Raw genomic sequence first — 19,071 nt, forward strand, 5'->3', positions numbered from 1 at the left:
CGCTCCTTTTCCTTGTCTTCCCTTGCTAATCTTTCCATTTCCATGTCAGGTTTCCTTATATAGATTTCCTTTTGAAAAGCTCTCTCACTTGGGGGTTTACATTCTGGAATCCAATCCAGGGTTTTAAAGTACACTTTTAAATAGAGCTTCCACTCTAATTTTAACAGTGATTTCAGTCCAGGATTTTACACCAACCCCTTTATGATTTATTTGCCTTGACTCTGCTGTACAAATTGTTCACAATTGCTTTAACTCTTAATCCCCAGACTCATTAAAATGGCATCAAATGTTTCATTTAGCTCTGAAGTCTGCTGTCCCACTTTAAATCTATTTACTGCAATTGCCTCTTTAACTCAGAACACTTTGTTTACTCCTCCTTGGATTATTCTGAACAATACTTTGGTCTCTGTTTTATTTTATTTTTTTAATTTAATTTCCAATTAAGGGGCAATTGCACATCTTTGGGTTGTGGGGGTGAAACCCACGTGAACACGGGGAGAATATGCAAACTCCACACGGACAGTGACCCAGAGCAGGGATCAAACCTGGGACCTCGGTGCTAACCATTGTGCCACCATGCTGCCCGTCATCTCTGTTTTCGTAATATCAGTTGTTTTAAACAGTCTTGCTTTCCGAATTCCCTGGTTATTTGGACTGTCACTTATTCCTGAAGAAGCCTGCATTTTTGCAGCTCCCTTATCTTGTCCAGCTTCTCCTGGCAGAGTTGAGATAGTCCTGTCTCCAACTGCAACATATCCAGCCAAACTAAAACTTAAAAAAGCTTTTTTCTATCATACAAGGGCCTCCAGTTGCTAAGCAATGGTCACATGCTTATGATTTTTATTTATTTTTCATTCCGTAGCCCTCTCTAAGCACCGTAGAATCAAAGTTGGAACTTAACCAACCCCCACACATACAACCACATATGCCCAGCACGAATCTAACTATAGGTTTTACCCATTCAGGCACTTAAACATTAAATTAAACCCACTTAAAACTATAACTTATTTCTAACATTTACCAATACAAATATAACATCCTTAAACCTACCTTTATTTTCCTAACACTATTAACAGTGCCTGAGTAAATTACGTTTATGTTCTCTGGGGTTCATAAGAATTAGAAGTGATCTCATTGAAACATACAAGATTCTGTAGGGTTTTATAGTGTCATGACAACGGATCATAGCCCCGAATTACTTCTGTAAGACATTGGGCTGGATTCTCCCGCAACTGGCCGGGTGGCCCAACGCCGGCGCCAAGAGCGGCGCGAACCACTCTGGCATCGGGCCGCCCGGAACTTGCGGAATCCTAGGCCAGCGGCGGAGGGGTTGATGCCGCACCAAATGCGGCGGAGGGCCGCCGTGGGCCGGAGCGAGTTGGCGCATGCGCAGAACCGCCGGCGTGTTTCCTGCGCATTCGCAGGGGGTTTCTTCTCCGCGCCGTCCATGGCGGATGACTACAGAGGCCAGCGCGGAGGGAAAGAGTGCCCCCACGACACAGGCCCGCCCGCAGATCGGTGGGCCCCGATCGCGGGCCAGGCCACCGTGGGGGCCCCGCATCCCCCCGTGCTCCCCCGAGGACCCCGCTAGATGGCCGACAAGTCAGGTCCCGCCGGGATGGACCATGTCCATTTCACGCCGGCGGGACTGGCCGTAAACGGGCGGCCGCTCGGCCCATCGGGGACCAGAGAATTGCCGGGGGAGGAGCTGCTGCCAACGGCAGCCAGCGTTGGAGCGGCGGGCCGGGATTCACGCCGCCCCCCGGCAATTCTCGACCCAGAATCCCGCCATTGTTTTTTTTCAAAGGACACTGAAGCAAAATGTACCTTTGACTGTAAAGCAACCACTTGTTGTAAAATTCCAAAGTGGATTACACTAATCCAGAGAGGACGGAATGCCACAATTTTTTCCAGACTGAGATGCAATGCATAAACGGAACTGTAATCTCCTGTGCCTGCTGAGATAATGGGGGCCGATTACCATCTCAGCAGAAACCATCTCCTGTGAGTTATAACATGAGAAGTATTTGGCAGGAAGGATCAAGTAAAACCCAAAAGCTTTCTATAGGTATGTCAGGAATAAGCGAATGACTAGGGAAAGAGTAGGACCAGTCAAGGACAGGGATGGGAAATTGTGTGTGGAGTCTGAAGAGATAGGCGAGATACTAAATGAATATTTTTCGTCAGTATTCACTCAGGAAAAAGATAATGTTGTGGAGGAGAATGCTGAGCCCCAGGCTAATAGAATAGATGGCATTGAGGTACGTAGGGAAGAGGTGTTGGCAATTCTGGACAGGCTGAAAATAGATAAGTCCCTGGGACCTGATCGGATTTATCCTAGGATTCTATGGGAGGCCAGGGAAGAGATTGCTGGACCTTTGGCTTTGATTTCTATGTCATCATTGGCTACAGGAATAGTGCCAGAGGACTGGAGGACAGCAAATGTGGTCCCTTTGTTCAAAAAGGGGAGCAGAGACAACCCCGGCAACTATAGACCGGTGAGCCTCATGTCTGTAGTGGGTAAAATCTTGGAGGGGATTATAAGAGACAAGATTTATAATCATCTAGATAGGAATAATATGATCAGGGATAGTCAGCATGGCTTTGTGAAGGGTAGGTCATGCCTCACAAACCTTATTGAGTTCTTTGAGAAGGTGACTGAACAGGTAGACGAGGGTAGAGCAGTTGATGTGGTGTATATGGATTTCAGCAAAGCGTTTGATAAGGTTCCCCACGGTAGGCTATTGCAAAAAATACGGAGGCTGGGGATTGAGGGTGATTTAGAGATGTGGATCAGAAATTGGCTAGCTGAAAGAAGACAGAGGGTGGTGGTTGATGGGAAATGTTCAGAATGGAGTACAGTCACAAGTGGAGTACCACAAGGATCTGTTCTGGGGCCGTTGCTGTTTGTCATTTTTATCAATGACCTAGAGAAGGGTGGGTGAGTAAATTTGCAGACGATACTAAAGTCGGTGGCGTTGTCGATAGTGTGGAAGGATGTAGCAGGTTACAGAGGGATATAGATAAGCTGCAGAGCTGGGCTGAGAGGTGGCAAATGGAGTTTAATGTAGAGAAGTGTGAGGTGATTCACTGTGGAAGGAATAACAGGAATGCGGAATATTTGGCTAATGGTAAAGTTCTTGAAAGTGTGGATGAGCAGAGGGATCTAGGTGTCCATGTACATAGATCCCTGAAAGTTGCCACCCAGGTTGATAGGGTTGTGAAGAAGGCCTATGGAGTGTTGGCCTTTATTGGTAGAGGGATTGAGTTCCGGAGTCGGGAGGTCATGTTGCAGCTGAACAGAACTCTGGTACGGCCGCATTTGGAGTATTGCGTACAGTTCTGGTCACCGCATTATAGGAAGGACGTGGAGGCTTTGGAGCGGGTGCAGAGGAGATTTACCAGGATGTTGCCTGGTATGGAGGGAAAATCTTATGAGGAAAGGCTGATGGACTTGAGGTTGTTTTCATTGGAGAGAAGAAGGTTAAGAAGAGACTTAATAGAGGCATACAAAATGATCAGGGGGTTGGATAGGGTGGACAGTGAGAGCCTTCTCCCGCGGATGGATATGGCTGGCACGAGGGGACATAACTTTAAACTGAGGAGTAATAGATATAGGACAGAGGTCAGAGGTAGGTTCTTTACGCAAAGAGTAGTGAGGCCGTGGAATGCCCTACCTGCTACAGTAGTGAACTCGCCAACATTGAGGGCATTTAAAAGTTTATTGGATAAACATATGGATGATAATGGCATAGTGTAGGTTAGATGGCTTTTGTTTCGGTGCAACATCGTGGGCCGAAGGGCCTGTACTGCGCTGTATTGTTCTATGTTCTATAACCAGACTGTGAACATGATGCGAGTTGAAAGAAAGCAATTCCTGGGCGAAATACATGTTTTCCCTTAATTCATTTCCCTTATTAATCAGGATTGTTACCAAAACCAATTTGTAATTTGCATGTAAATTGTGTCTCAATCCTATTTTTCTCTTGGCTAGCTGTAGATTATTGAAAAGAGGAGAAATGGAGGTAAGAATTGGGAGTTAATTTTCCTTTTCCAAATTGGTGGATTAAGTTTGCAATTAAACATAGACATAGAACATACAGTGCAGAAGGAGGCCATTTGGCCCATCGAGTCTGCACCAACCTACTTAAGCCCTTTATTCACCCTATACCCGTAACCCAATAACCCCGCCTAACCTTTTTGGTCACTAAGGGCAATTTTAGCATGGTCAATCCACCTCACCCCCACGTCTTTGGACTGTGGGGGGAAACCGGAGCACCCGGAGGAAACCCACGCAGACACGGGGAGAACGTGCAGACACCGCACAGACAGTGACCCAGCGGGGAATCGAACCTGGGACCCTGGCGCTGTGAAGCCACAGTGCTATCCACTTGTGCTACCGTGCTGCCCCCTGTGAGCACGGTAACTGTAAACAGTTCATGAAATGTTTTAAAAGGATCAGAATTAAATCTTATAGCAAAATACTGCGGATGCTGGAATTTCTTGTTCAGGCAATTAGTAGCTGAAGTCTAAGAGGGAAATCTATCTGTGATCAAGGTTCTTCCCTTTCAAAAGGGGTGGCAATAGACCCAAAGCCTGTCCCTTATCTATAAGGCACAAGTCAGGAGTGTGATGGAATACCTCCCAATTGCCTGGATGAGTAGTAGTTCCAACAACACTCAGAAAGCTTTAACACCATCCTTGTCAAAGTAGCCCCCTTGATTGGCACCCCATCCACTACAATAAATATTCACCACCTACATCACCAACGCGCAGTAGCATCAGTGTGTACCATATACAAGTTGCACGGCAATAACTCACCAAGGCTCCTCTGACAGTACCTTCCAAACTCATGGGCTGGATTCTCCGATCCCAGGCGCCGAAACCGCGTTCGCGACAAGGCGGAGAACCCCCGAAGATGCCGAAATTGAGATGCTCCGCCCCCCGAAAAGCGGCGTACTCACCGAGTATGCCACGCGCCGTATCCACGGCCTCCGTACGCTGGCTGAGGCCCGCTCCGCGATGCTCCATCCCCGACCGGCCGAGTTCCCGACGGCGTGGAACACGCGTGGCCTCGCCCGTCGGGAACCCAGCGTGGCGGCTGCGGACTCACTCCAGCGCCATCACAGACGGGGGAGGGCGGATCCGCGGGCAGGGTGGACATGTTCGGGGCTGGGCGCACTGTGGTAGGGCGGTCCGAGGAGCGCGAGCCGGCCAAAATAAGGCGACTATTTTGCGGGCCGAGTCCGCGAGTGGCATCCGCCATGAAGCGCGCCGCGGCCGCTGCAGTTCGCCGCCGTGCACATGCGCAGTCACGGACCCAGCAACTCTCCAGGCTGTTGTGACAATAAGCGATTTTCATTTCATTCTTCATTTCATTTCATTTCTATGTTGCCTGGTTGCAGCCCCCTCCTCCCCACACCCAGAGCAGGAAATCGGTGGCTCTTTTGCGCCAGTTTTCCTGGCTTAAAACGCCACCGTTTCCATGCCGGCATGGGGACTTCGTCTCCCAGACGGAGAATCCAGCCTATGAACCCCACCACCGACGAGAACAAGGGCAGCAGACACGTGGAAACAACACCACCTGGAGGTTCCCCTCCAAACCACACATCAGCCTGACTTGGAAATATGTCGGCCGTTCCCTCATTGTCGCTGGGTCAAAATCCCGGAACACCCTCCCTGACAGCTCTGTGGGTGTAACTACACCACACTGACTGCAGCCGTTCAAGAAGGCAGCTCACCACCACCTTCTCAAGGGCAATCCGGGATGGGCAGCAAATGCTGGGCTTAGTCAGGAAAGCTCACATCCCTTAAACAAATAGAGAAAAGTTGGCCAACTGAAAAGTGGGGCAGAACAGGATTGAAGTCAGCTGCAAAGTTATTCCATCTCCTACAAAGAAAACAAAGCCCAACTCCCTGAACGTTTGCACAGAGTTTGAACCCAAACAAACAACAGTGCCAGACCCTCAATGCACTTTGATACTTGTGGGCCTTCCCTTGCTGTGTCTTTGCAAAGACACAGAGTACACGGCGTCCTGTATGAGTTCCACGTAAAACTGGATTAGATAATAAGAAGGATACACAGATGAGTGGATTATGCATGAAGAACAGGGGAATGAATTTGTAATTCACAAACATTTCAGTTTGCTTTAGGATTGCAGTCAATATCACAAAGTCAAATTGCACAGCATACATCTGAACAGCACACATGACAGAGGAACATTCAACAGAAAGGGTACAGATAAGTCTTGCCCGTGTCTGAACAGGGACTATTAAGATAGAACTTTCTGTATTTAAGTACCACACTGATAGCAGTGAAGTTATTTTCTCGGCAGAGGCATGTTTCTGGATTGGATTGGATTTACCTTATTGCCACCTGTACTGAGGTTCAGGGAAAATATTGTTCTGCGTACAGACAGGCACCGTTTCCATGAACAATCCAGACAGATTGTTCCATACATGGAAAAAATACACAGGGCAAACATAATACACAATGTAAATACAGACACAGGCATCGAGTGAAGCATACAGGAGTATAGTTCTACTTAGTACAGAAGATGCTTGGAGAGATCAGTTCAGTCCATACGAGGGTCATTCAGGAGTCCGGTAACAGCGGGGAAGAAGCTGTTTTTGAATCTGTTTGTGCGTGTTCTCAGACTTTTGTATCTCCTGTCCGATTGAAGAGATTGGAAGTGAATTGGCGGGGTTATTCGCAGACATCTTCAACCTCGCTTTACAACAATCTGAAGTCCCTATCTGCTTCAAGAAGACGACCATCATCCCTGTACCAAAAACAAGTCAAGCAGCGTGCCTTAATGACTATCGTCCAGTGGCTCTGACATCCATCATCATGAAATGCTTCGAAAGGTTAGTCATGGTACGAGTCAACTCCAGCCTCCCAGATTGCCTTGATCCACTACAGTTCGCCTATCGCTGCAACAGGTCCACAGCAGACGCCATCTCCATGGCCCTGCACTCTACCCTGGAACACCTCGATAACAAAGACACCTATGTCAGACTCCTATTTATCGACCACAGCTCAGCCTTCAACACCATCATTCCTACAAAACTAATCTCCAAACTCCGTGGCCTTGGCCTCGGCTCCTCCCTCTGCGACTGGATCCTGAACTATCTAACCCACAGGCCACAGTCAGTAAAGATAGGCAACAACACCTCCTCCACGATCATCCTCAGCCCCTTACTATACTCCTTCTACACCTATGACTGTGTGGCCAAATTCTCCTCCAACTCGATCTTCAAATCTGCTGATGACACCCCCGTAGTGGGTCGGATTTCAAACAATGACGAGACAGAGTACAGGAATGAGATAGAGAATCTGGTGAACTGGTGCGATGACAATAATCTCTCCCTCAATGTCAACAAAACGAAGGAGATTATCATCGACTTCAGGAAGCGTAGTGGAGAACATGCCCCTGTCTACATCAATGGGAACGAAGTAGAAAGGGTCGAGAGCTTCAAGTTTTTAGGTGTGCAGATCACCAACAGCCTGTCCTGGTCCCCCCACCCCCCCCATGCCGATACTATAATTAAGAAAGCCCACCAACGACTACTTTCTCAGAAGACTAAGGAAATTTGACATGTCAGCTATGACCCTCACCAACTTCTACAGATGCACCATAGAAAGCATTCTTTCTGGTGGTATCACAGCTTGGTATGGAGCCTGCTCTGCCCAAGACCGCAGGAAACTACAAAAGGTCATGAATATAGCCCAATCTATCACGCAAACCAGCCTCCCATACATTGACTTTATCTGTAATTCCCGCTGCCTCAGAAAGGCAGGCAGCATAATTAAGGACCCCACTCACCCCGGACAGACTCTCTTCCACCTTCTTCCGTCAGGAAAAAGATACCAAAGTTTGAGGTCACGCACCAACCGACTCAAGAACAGCTTCTTCCCTGCTGCCATCAGACTTTTGAATGGACCTACCGCGTATTAAGTTGATCTTTTCTCTACACCTTGCTATAACTGTAACATTATATCCTGCAGTCTCTCCTTCCTTCCCTATGTACGGTATGCATTGTTTATACAGCATGCAGGAAATAATACTTTTCACTGTATACTAATACATGTGACAATAATCAATCAAATCAAATCAGAAAGTAGGAAGGAACTTAAGCAAGGAGTCAGGAGAGTTTAAAAGGGTCACAAAAAGTCATTGGCAAATAGGGTGAAGGAAAATCCCAAGGCTTTTTACACTGGGCTGTGTACACGACTCTCTATAGTTTCTTATGGTCTTGGGCCGAGCAGTTGCCATACCAGGCTGTGATGCAGCCAGATAGGATGCTTTCTATGGTGCATCTGCAAAAGTTGGTAAGGGTTAGTGTGGACATGCTGAATTTCCTTAGTTACCTCAGGAAGTATAGGCGCTGTTGTGCTTTCTTGGTGGTAGCGTCGAGGTGGGTGGACCAGGACAGATTTTTGGAGATGTGCACACCTAGGAATTTGAAGCTGTCAACCATCTCCACCTCGGCCCCGTTGATGCTGACATGGGTGTGTACAGTACTTTGCTTCCTGAAGTCAATGACCAGCTCCTCAGTTTTGCTGGCATTGAGGGAGCGATTGTTGTCATTACACCACTCCACTAGGTTCTCTATCTCCCTCCTGTATTCTGACTTGTTAGTCGAGATCCGACCCACTATGGTCGTATCGTCAGCAAACTTGTAGATGAAGTTTGAGCCAAATTTTCCTCACAGTCGTGTGTGTACAGAGAGTATAGTAGGGGGCTAAATGAGCAGCCTTGTGGTGCCCCAGTATTGAGGATTGTCATGTAGGAGGCGTTTTTAAAAAAAATTAGAGTACCCAATTTGTTTTTATTCCAATGAAGGGGCAATAGAATGTGGCCAATCCACCTACACTGCACTTCTTTGGGTTTGGTGGTGAGACCCACGCAGACATGGGGAGAATGTGCAAATTCCACACGGACAGTGACCCAGGGCCGGGGTCGAACCCTGGTCCTCAGCGCCATGAGGCAGTAGTGCTAACCTGTTAACCAATCGCGACTTTGGAGACAAGGCCATTGCAAAACTTTCACTTATTTTAAACTCTCTTTTAACAATGTACAGGATACAGCTTAGTACATGGTTTTACATAGGACTATCTCTCAGTCTACTCTGAATATCTTACATCGACCCGAGAAGGAAGATAGGGCCTCAGTTTAATGACTCATCTCTGAAAGGCGGCACGTCCAACAGTGCGGCACTCCCTCAGTACTGACCCTCTGACAGAGCAGCACTCCCTCAGTACTGACCCTCTGACAGTGCAGCACTCCCTCAGTACTGACCCTCTGACAGAGCAGCACTCCCTCAGTACTGACCCTCTGACAGAGCAGCACTCCCTCAGTTCTGAACCTCTGACAGTGCGGCACTCCCTCAGTACTGACCCTCCGACAGTGCGGCACTCCCTCAGTACTGACCCTCTGACAGAGCAGCACTCCCTCAGTACTGACCCTCTGACAGTGCGGCACTCCCTCAGTACTGACCCACTGACAGTGCGGTGCTCCCTCAGTACTGACCCTCTGGCAGAGCAGCACTCCCTCAGTACTGACCCTCTGACAGAGCAGCACTCCCTCAGTACTGACCCTCTGACAGTGCAGCACTCCCTCAGTACTGACCCTCTGACAGAGCAGCACTCCCTCAGTACTGACCCTCTGACAGTGCGGCACTCCCTCAGTACTGACCCACTGACAGTGCGGTGCTCCCTCAGTACTGACCCTCTGGCAGAGCAGCACTCCCTCAGTACTGACCCTCTGACAGAGCAGCACTCCCTCAGTTCTGAACCTCTGACAGTGCGGCACTCCCTCAGTACTGACCCTCCGACAGTGCGGCACTCCCTCAGTACTGACCCTCTGACAGAGCAGCACTCCCTCAGTACTGACCCTCTGACAGTGCGGCACTCCCTCAGTACTGACCCACTGACAGTGCGGTGCTCCCTCAGTACTGACCCTCTGGCAGAGCAGCACTCCCTCAGTACTGACCCTCTGACAGAGCAGCACTCCCTCAGTACTGACCCTCTGACAGTGCAGCACTCCCTCAGTACTGACCCTCTGACAGTGCGGCACTCCCTCAGTACTGACCCTCCGACAGTGCGGCACTCCCTCAGTACTGACCCTCTGACAGTGCAGCGCTTCCTCAGTACTGACCCTCTGACAGTGCAGCACTCCCTCAGTACTGATCCTCTGACAGTGCAGCACTCCTTCGATACTGACCCTCTGACAGTGCAGCACTCCCTCAGTACTGACCCTCTGACAGTGCAGCACTGCCTCAGTACTGACCCTCTGACAGTGCGGTGCTCCCTCAGTACTGACCCTCTGACAGTGCAGCACTCCCTCAGTACTGACCCTCTGACAGTGCAATGCTTCCTCAGTACTGACCATCTGACAGTGCAGCGCTTCCTCAGTACTGACCCTCTGACAGAGCAGCGCTTCCTCAGTACTGACCCTCTGACATGGCAGCATTCCCTCAGTTCTGAACCTCTGACAGTGCGGCACTCGCTCAGCACTGGCCCTCTGACAGTGCAGCACTCCCTCAGTACTGACCCTCCAACAGTGCAGCAGTGCCTCAGTACTGAACCTCCGACAGTGCAGCACTCTCTCAGGACTGACTCACTGACAGTGCAGATCACTCTCAGTACTGACCCTCTGACAGTGCTGCACTCCCTCAATACTGACCCTCTGACAGTGTGGCACTGCCTCAGTACTGACCCGCTGACAGAGCAGCACTCCCTGAGTACTGATCTTCTGACAGTGCATCATTGCCTCATACTGAACTTCAAACAGTGCGGCACTCCCACAGTACTGACCTTCCGACTGTGCAGCGCTTCCTCAGTACTGACCCTCTCACAGTGCAGCACTCCTTCATTACCGACCCTCTGACAATACAGCACTCCGTCAGTACTGACCCTCTGACAGTGCGGTATTCCCTCAGTAACGGACCTTCTGACAATAAAGCACTCCCTCAGTACTGACCCTCTGACAGTGCAGCACTCCCTCAGTACTTACCCTCTGACAGTGCAGCACTCCCTCAGTATTGACCCTCCGGCAGTGCAGCACTCCCGCAGTACTGACCTTCTGACAGTGCGGCACTCCCTCAGCACTGACCCTGTGACAATGCAGCACTCCCTCAGTACTGACTCTCTGACAGTGCGGCACTCCCTCAGCACTGACCCTGTGACAATGCAGCACTCCGTCAGTACTGACTCTTAAACAGTGTGGCACTCCCAGAGTACTGACCCTCCGACAGTGCAGCGCTCTCTCAGTACTGACCCTCTGACAGTGCGGCACTCCCTCAGTACTGACTCTCTGACAGTGCGGCACTCCCTCAGCACCGACCATCTGAAAGTGCCGCGCTCCCTCACTACTGAACCTCCGAACGTGCAGCACTGCCTCATTACTGATCCTGCAACAGTGCGGCACTCCCTCAGTACTGACCGTCTGACAGTGCAACACTCCCTCAGTAATTACCCTCTCACAGTGCAGCACTGCCTCAGTTCTGAACCTCTGACAGTGCAGCCCTCTCTCAGTACTGACCCTCTGACAGTGCAGCACTCCCTCAGTACTGACTCTCTGACAGTGCGGCACTCCCTCAGTACTGACCCTCTGACAGTGCGGCACTCCCTCAGTACTGACCCTCTGACAGTGCGGCACTCCCTCAGTACTGACCCTCTGACAGTGCAGCACTCCCTCAGTACTGACCCTCTGACAGTGCAGCCCTCTCTCAGAACTGACCCTCTGACAGTGCGGCGATCCCACAGTACTGACCCTCTGACAATACAGCACTCCGTCAGTACTGACCCGCTGACAGTGCGGTATTCCCTCAGTAACGTACCCTCTGACAATACAGCACTCCCTGAGTACTTACCCTCTGACAGTGCAGCACTCCTCAGTACTGACCCTCCAACACTGTGGCACTCCCACAGTACTGACCCTCCGACAGTGCAGCGCTCCCTCAGTACTGACCCTCCGGCAGTGCGGCACTCCTGCAGTACTGACCCTCTGACAGTGCAGCACTCCCTCAGTACTGACCCTCTGACAGTGCGGCACTCCCTCTGTACTGACCCTCTGACAGTGCAGCACTGCCTCAGTACTGACCCTCTGACAGTGCGGTGCTCCCTCAGTACTGACCCTCTGACAGTGCAGCACTCCTTCAGTACTGACCCTCTGACAGTGCAGCACTGCCTCAGTACTGACCCTCTGACAGTGCGGTGCTCCCTCAGTACTGACCCTCTGACAGTGCAACGCTTCCTCAGTACTGACCCTCTAACAGTGCAGCACTCCCTCAGTACTGACTCTCTGACAGAGCAGCACTCCCTCAGTTCTGAACCTCTGACAGTGCGGCACTCGCTCAGCACTGACCCTCTGACAGCGCAGCACTCCCTCAGTACTGACCCTCCAATAGTGCAGCAGTGCCTCAACTGAACCTCCGACAGTGCAGCACTCTCTCAGGACTGACCCACTGACAGTGCAGAACACTCTCAGTACTGACCCTCTGACAGTGCTGCACTCCCTCAATACTGACCCTCTGACAGTGTGGCACTGCCTCAGTACTGACCCGCTGACAGAGCAGCACTCCCTGAGTACTGACCTTCTGACAGTGCATCATTGCCTCATACTGAACCTCAAACAGTGCGGCACTCCCACAGTACTGACCCTCTGACAGTGCGGCATTCCCACAGTACTGACCCCCTGACAGTGCAGTGCTCCCTCAGTACTGACCCTCCAACACTGTGGCACTCCCACAGTACTGACCCTCCGACAGTGCAGCGCTTCCTCAGTACTGACCCTCCGGCAGGGCGTCACTCCCTCGGTACTGACCCTCTGACAATGCAGCACTCCCTCAGTACTGACCCTCGGACAGTGCGGTATTCCCTCAGTACTGACCCTCTGCCAGTGCAGCACTCCCTCAGTCCTGACTCTCAAACAGTGTGGCACTCCCACAGTACTGACCCTCCGAAAGTGCAGCGCTCCCTCAGTACTGACCCTCTGGCAGTGCGGCACTCCCTCAGTACTGACCCTCTGACAGTGCAGCACTGCCTCAATACTGACCCTCTGGCAGTGCAACACTCCTTCAGTAATTACCCTCTCACAATGCAGCACTCCCTCAGTGCTGAACCTCTGACAGTGCAGCCCTCCCTCAGAACTGACCCTCCAACAGTGCGGCAGTGCCTCAGTACTGAACATCCGACAGTGCAGCACTGCCTCAGTACTGACCCTCTGACAGTGCTGCACTCCCTCAGTACTGACCCTCCAACTGTGCAGCACTCCCTCAGTACTGATCCTCTCACAGTGCAGCACTCCCTCAGTACTGACTCTCTGACAGTGCGGCACTCCCTCAGTACTGACTCTCTGACAGTGCAGCACTCCCTCAGTGCTTGAAGAAACAAGGTTCAGACAGGGCATTGGAGGGATACAAGATAGCCAGGAGGGAACTGAAGAAAGGGATTAGGAGAGCTAAGAGAGGGCATGAACAATCTTTGGCGGGTAGGATCAAGGAAAACCCCAAGGCCTTTTACACATATGTGAGAAATATGAGAATGACTAGAGCGAGGGTAGGTCCGATCAAGGATAGTAGTTGGAGATTGTGTATTGAGTCTGAAGAGATAGGAGAGGTCTTGAATGAGTACTTTTCTTCTGTATTTACAAATGAGAGGGGCGATATTGTTGGAGAGGACAGTGTGAAACAGATTGGTAAGCTCGAGGAAATACTTGTTAGGAAGGAAGATGTGTTGGGCATTTTGAAAAACTTGAGGATAGACAAGTCCCCTGGGCCTGACGGGATATATCCAAGGATTCTATGGGAAGCAAGAGATGAAATTGCAGAGCCGTTGGCAATTATCTTTTCGTCCTCACTGTCAACAGGGGTGGTACCAGGGGATTGGAGAGTGGCGAATGTCGTGCCCCTGTTCAAAAAAGGAACTAGGGATAACCCTGGGAATTACAGGCCAGTTAGTCTTACTTCGGTGGTAGGCAAAGTAATGGAAAGGGTACTGAAGGATAGGATTTCTGAGCATCTGGAAAGACACTGCTTGATTCGGGATAGTCAGCACGGATTTGTGAGGGGTAGGTCTTGCCTTACAAATCTTATTGAATTCTTTGAGGAGGTGACCAAGCATGTGGATGAAGGTAAAGCAGTGGATGTAGTGTACATGGATTTTAGTAAGGCATTTGATAAAGTTCCCCATGGTAGGCTTCTGCACAAAGTAAGGAGGCATGGGATAGTGGGAAATTTGGCCAATTGGATAACGAACTGGCTAACCGATAGAAGTCAGAGAGTGGTGGTGGATGGCAAATATTCAGCCTGGATCCCCGTTACCAGTGGTGTACCGCAGGGATCAATTCTGGGTCCTCTGCTGTTTGTGATTTTCATTAATGACTTGGATGAGGGAGTTGAAGGGTGGGTCAGTAAATTTGCAGACGATACGAAGATTGGTGGAGTTGTGGATAGTAAGGAGGGCTGTTGTCGGCTGCAAAGAGACATAGATAGGATGCAGAGCTGGGCTGAGAAGTGGCAGATGGAGTTTAACCCTGAAAAGTGTGAGGTTGTCCATTTTGGAAGGACAAATATGAATGCGGAATACAGGGTTAACGGTAGAGTTCTTGGCATTGTGGAGGAGCAGAGAGACCTTGGGGTCTATGTTCATACATCTTTGAAAGTTGCCACTCAAGTGGATAGAGCTGTGAAGAAGGCCTATGGTGTGCTCGCGTTCATTAACAGAGGGATTGAATTTAAGAGCCGTGAGGTGATGATGCAGCTGTACAAAACTTTGGTAAGGCCACATTTGGAGTACTGTGTACAGTTCTGGTCGCCTCATTTTAGGAAGGATGTGGAAGCTCTGGAAAAGGTGCAAAGAAGATTTACCAGGATGTTGCCTGGAATGGAGAGTAGGTCTTACGAGGAAAGGTTGAGGGTGCTAGGCCTTTTCTCATTAGAGCGGAGAAGGATGAGGGGCGACTTGATAGAGGTTTATAAGATGATCAGGGGAATAGATAGAGTAGACAGTCAGAGACTTTTTCCCCAGGTGGAACACACCATTACAAGGGGACATAAATTTAAGGTGAAAGGTGGAAGATATAGGAGGGATATCAGAGGTAGGTTCTTTACCCAGAGAGTAGTGGGGGCATGGAATGCACTGCCTGTGGAAGTAGTTGAGTCGGAAACAGTAGGGACCTTCAAGCAGCTGTTGGATAGGAACATGGATTACGGGAAAATGATATAGTGTAGATTTATTTGTTCTTAAGGGCAGCACGGTAGCATTGTGGATAGCACAATTGCTTCACAGATCCATGGTCCCAGGTTCGATTCCGGCTTGGGTCATTGTCTGTGCGGAGTCTGCACGTCCTCCCCGTGTCTGCGTGGGTTTCCTCCGGGTGCTCCGGTTTCCTCCCACAGTCCAAAGATGTGCGGGTTAGGTGAATTGGCCAATGATAAATTGCCCTTAATGTCCAAATTGCCCTTGGTGTTGGGTGGAGGTGTTGAGTTTGGGTAGGGTGCTCTTTCCAAGAGCTGGTGCAGACTCAAAGGGCCGAATGGCCTCCTTCTGCACTGTAAATTCAATGATAATCTATGATTAATCTAGGACAAAGGTTCGGCACAACATCGTGGGCCGAAGGGCCTGTTCTGTGCTGTATTTTCTATGTTCTATGTTCTATGTTCTATGTACTGACTCTCTGACAGTGCGGCACTCCCTCAGAACTGACCCTCTGACAGTGCAGCACTCCCTCAGTACTGACTCTCTGACAGTGCGGCACTCCCTCAGTACTGACTCTCTGACAGTGCAGCACTCCCTCAGTACTGACTCTCTGACAGTGCGGCACTCCCTCAGAACTGACCCTCTGACAGTGCGGCACTCCCTCAGTACTGACTCTCTGACAGTGCAGCACTCCCTCAGTACTGACTCTCTGACAGTGCGGTGCTCCCTCAGTACTGACCTTCTGATAGTGCAGTACTGCCTCAGTACTGACCCTCCAACAGTGTGGCACTCCCACAGTACTGACCCTCCGACAGTGCAGCACTGCCTCAGTACTGACCCTCCAACAGTGTGGCACTCCCACAGTACTGACTCTCCGACAGTTCAGCACTCCCTCAGTACTGACCCTCTGGCAGTGCGGCACTCCATCAGTACTGACCCTCTGGCAGTGCGGCACTCCCTCAGTACTGACCCTCTGACAGTGCAGCACTTCCTCAGTACTGACCCTCTGACAGGGCAGCACTCCCCAGTACTGACCTTCTGACAGTACAGCACTCCCTCAGTACTGACAGTGCAGCACTCCATCCGTACTGACCTTCACACAGTGCAGCATTCCCTCAGTACTGACCCTCTGACAGTGCAGCATTCCCTCAGTACTGACCCTCTGACAGTGCAGCGCTCTCTCAGTACTGACCTTCTGACAGTGCAGCACTGCCAGAATACTGACTCTCTGACAGTACAGCACTCCCTCAGTACTGACCCTCTGACAGTGCAGCACTCCCTCCGTACTGACCTTCATACAGTGCAGTACTCCCTCAGTTCTGACCCACTGATAGTGCAGCACTCCCTCAGTACTAACCCTCTGACATTGCAGCGCTCCCCCAGTACTGGCCTTCCGACAGTGCAGCACTGCCTCAGTACTGACTCTCTGACAGTGCAGCACTCCCTCCGTACTGACCTTCACACAGTGCAGCATTCCCTCAGTAGGTGGGGTAAGGGCCCGTGAAATTTGAGGGTGAGGCTCTGGAGGTTGCACTGGAAGTCCAGGCCCAACAGGAGTGCAGAGCAGAGATTAGGAAGGACATAGATGCGGAAGTTACTAAATTCTACGCCCTGGACCGTGAGGGTGACTGTACAAAAGCCTCGGATCGGGACAGAGTGGGATCCGGAGACTAGGGAGATCGTTTGATTGGCCGGGTGGACCGCGAGGGAGCAGCGCCTTACCGTATCTGGGTGAACGAAGCTTTCGGTGCTCCCGGAGTGCAGCAGGCACGAGGACGTGTGGCCGTTGATTTTTACCGTCGTCGACGTAGAGGTTGTGCGGGCGAGATTGGTCCAGTGTCATCGAAGCGAGCTGCGGGTAGCCGTCGGATGCTTTGGGTGGCGAGCGTGTGTGGTTCCGATGTCGGGATGTCCAGAGATCCTGTGGGGGACAAGATGGCGGCGCCCATGGGGCACACATTGCGGGGTCGGGACAAGATGGCGGCACCAATGGCGCGCACATGGCCGAAGGGGGACAAGATGGCGGCACCCATTGGTCGCACATGGACCCGGGAGTAGAAGATGGCAGCTCCCATTGTGTGTCTGGAGTGGGGGAGGGGGCGATAGTGGGCGCGATCGCAGCGACTGCGCGGGCCTGGCACACAGCCGCGAAGTGGCCCTTTTTACTGCAGGCTTTACAAACTGCAGTGTGGGGCGGGCAATTTTGGCGGGGGTGCTTCTGCTGACCGCAGAAGTAGCAGCGGGGACCCCCGGGGTGAGCGGATCGGTGTGCGGCGCAGGCGTATTGGGAAGGCAGGGCCCCGGCTGAGGAGGTTGTCGTTGGTGTCCAGGAGGGGTAGGAAGGAGCAGAAGGGTAGACAGCGCGGCGGGAGGGGTACGATTGTACGTTACGGGATGCGACCGCCATGGAGAGCGCCAAGGTTTTCATCTCCACCAGTTTGAGCGTGGCCCCTTCCAGTAACCGTTCTCGGATGCGGTCCGACGCAATCCCCGTCACGAAAGCATCGCACATGAGGTGATTCGCGTGTTCGACGGCTGTAACGACCTGACAGTCACAGTCCTGGACGAGTGGAATTAGGGCCCACCAGAAGTCTTCGATGGACTCACCAGGTAGTTGTGAGCCGGTGGCGAGTACATGAAAATGAAAATGAAAATCGCTTATTGTCACAAGTAGGCTTCAATGAAGTTACTGTGAAAAGCCCCTAGTCGCCACATTCCGGCGCCTGTTCGGGGAGGCTGTTACGGGAATTGAACCGTGCTGCTGGCCTGCTTGGTCTGCTTTAAAAGCCAGCGATTTAGCCCAGTGTGCTAAACCAGCTCCTATGCCTGGCAAAGAGCGTGTTCACCTTCTGCGCGTAGTGTTCCTTGAGGAGTTCCATTGCTTTTGTGTAATTCGTGGCATCTTGGATCAACGGGAACACGCTGGAGCTCAGTCTGGAGTACAGGACGTTTATCTTCTGAGCCTCCGTTGGCGCGGGGGCGCCGCGTTGATGTCGGCCTCAAAACATGTTAGCCAGTGAGTAAAGTCTTTCCTGGCGTCGGGCGAGTGCGGATCCAGCTGCAGGCGATCAGGCTTAATTCGGATATCCATTCTGTGGAAAATCTGACTGTAATAAATTGATGCACGATCAATTGCACAAAGACTAAAGTTGGGTACAACTGTGGCTTTATTACAGTCAGATGCGTGGCCTCCTGCTGCAGCTGGTGAAATGGCAGGGCACTGGAGGTCATGCATATTTATACAGTTCTCCGTGGGAGGAGCCAGCCGGCAGCAGCTAGCGGCGAACCTGTAGTGCAGGTCCGACCTTACATCTCCTATCACAGTGGTTACCCACACAGGGGGATTTCTCCCGCAGCGTGTCGGTATTTACAGAGCAATTTCTCCGGCAGTGTGTCAGTATTTACAGAACAATTTCTCCGGCAGTGTGTCAGTATTTACAGGGGGATTTTTCTGGGAGTGTGTCGGTATTTACAGAGGGATTTCTCTGGGAGTGTGTCAGTATTTACAGGGGGATTTCTCTGGGAGTGTGTCAGTATTTACAGGGTGATTTCTCTGGGTGCGTGTCGGGATTTACAGAGGGATTTCTCTGGGAGTGTGTCGTTATTTACAGAGGGATTTCTCTGGGAGTTTCAGTATTTACAGGGGGATTTCTCTGGGAGTGTGTCGGTATTTACAGGGTGATTTCTCTGGGAGTGTGTCGGTATTTACAGGGGGATTTCACTGGCAGTGTGTCAGTATTTACAGAGGGATTTCTCCGACAGTGTGTCAGTATTTACAGGGGGATTTCTCTGGGAGTGTGTCGGTATTTACAGGGGGATTTCTCTGGCAGTGTGTCAGTATTTGCAGGGGGATTTCTCTGGGAGTG

This window comes from Scyliorhinus torazame, chromosome 2 (assembly GCF_047496885.1).
Source record: "Scyliorhinus torazame isolate Kashiwa2021f chromosome 2, sScyTor2.1, whole genome shotgun sequence".
Taxonomy (NCBI): Eukaryota; Metazoa; Chordata; class Chondrichthyes; order Carcharhiniformes; family Scyliorhinidae; genus Scyliorhinus; species Scyliorhinus torazame.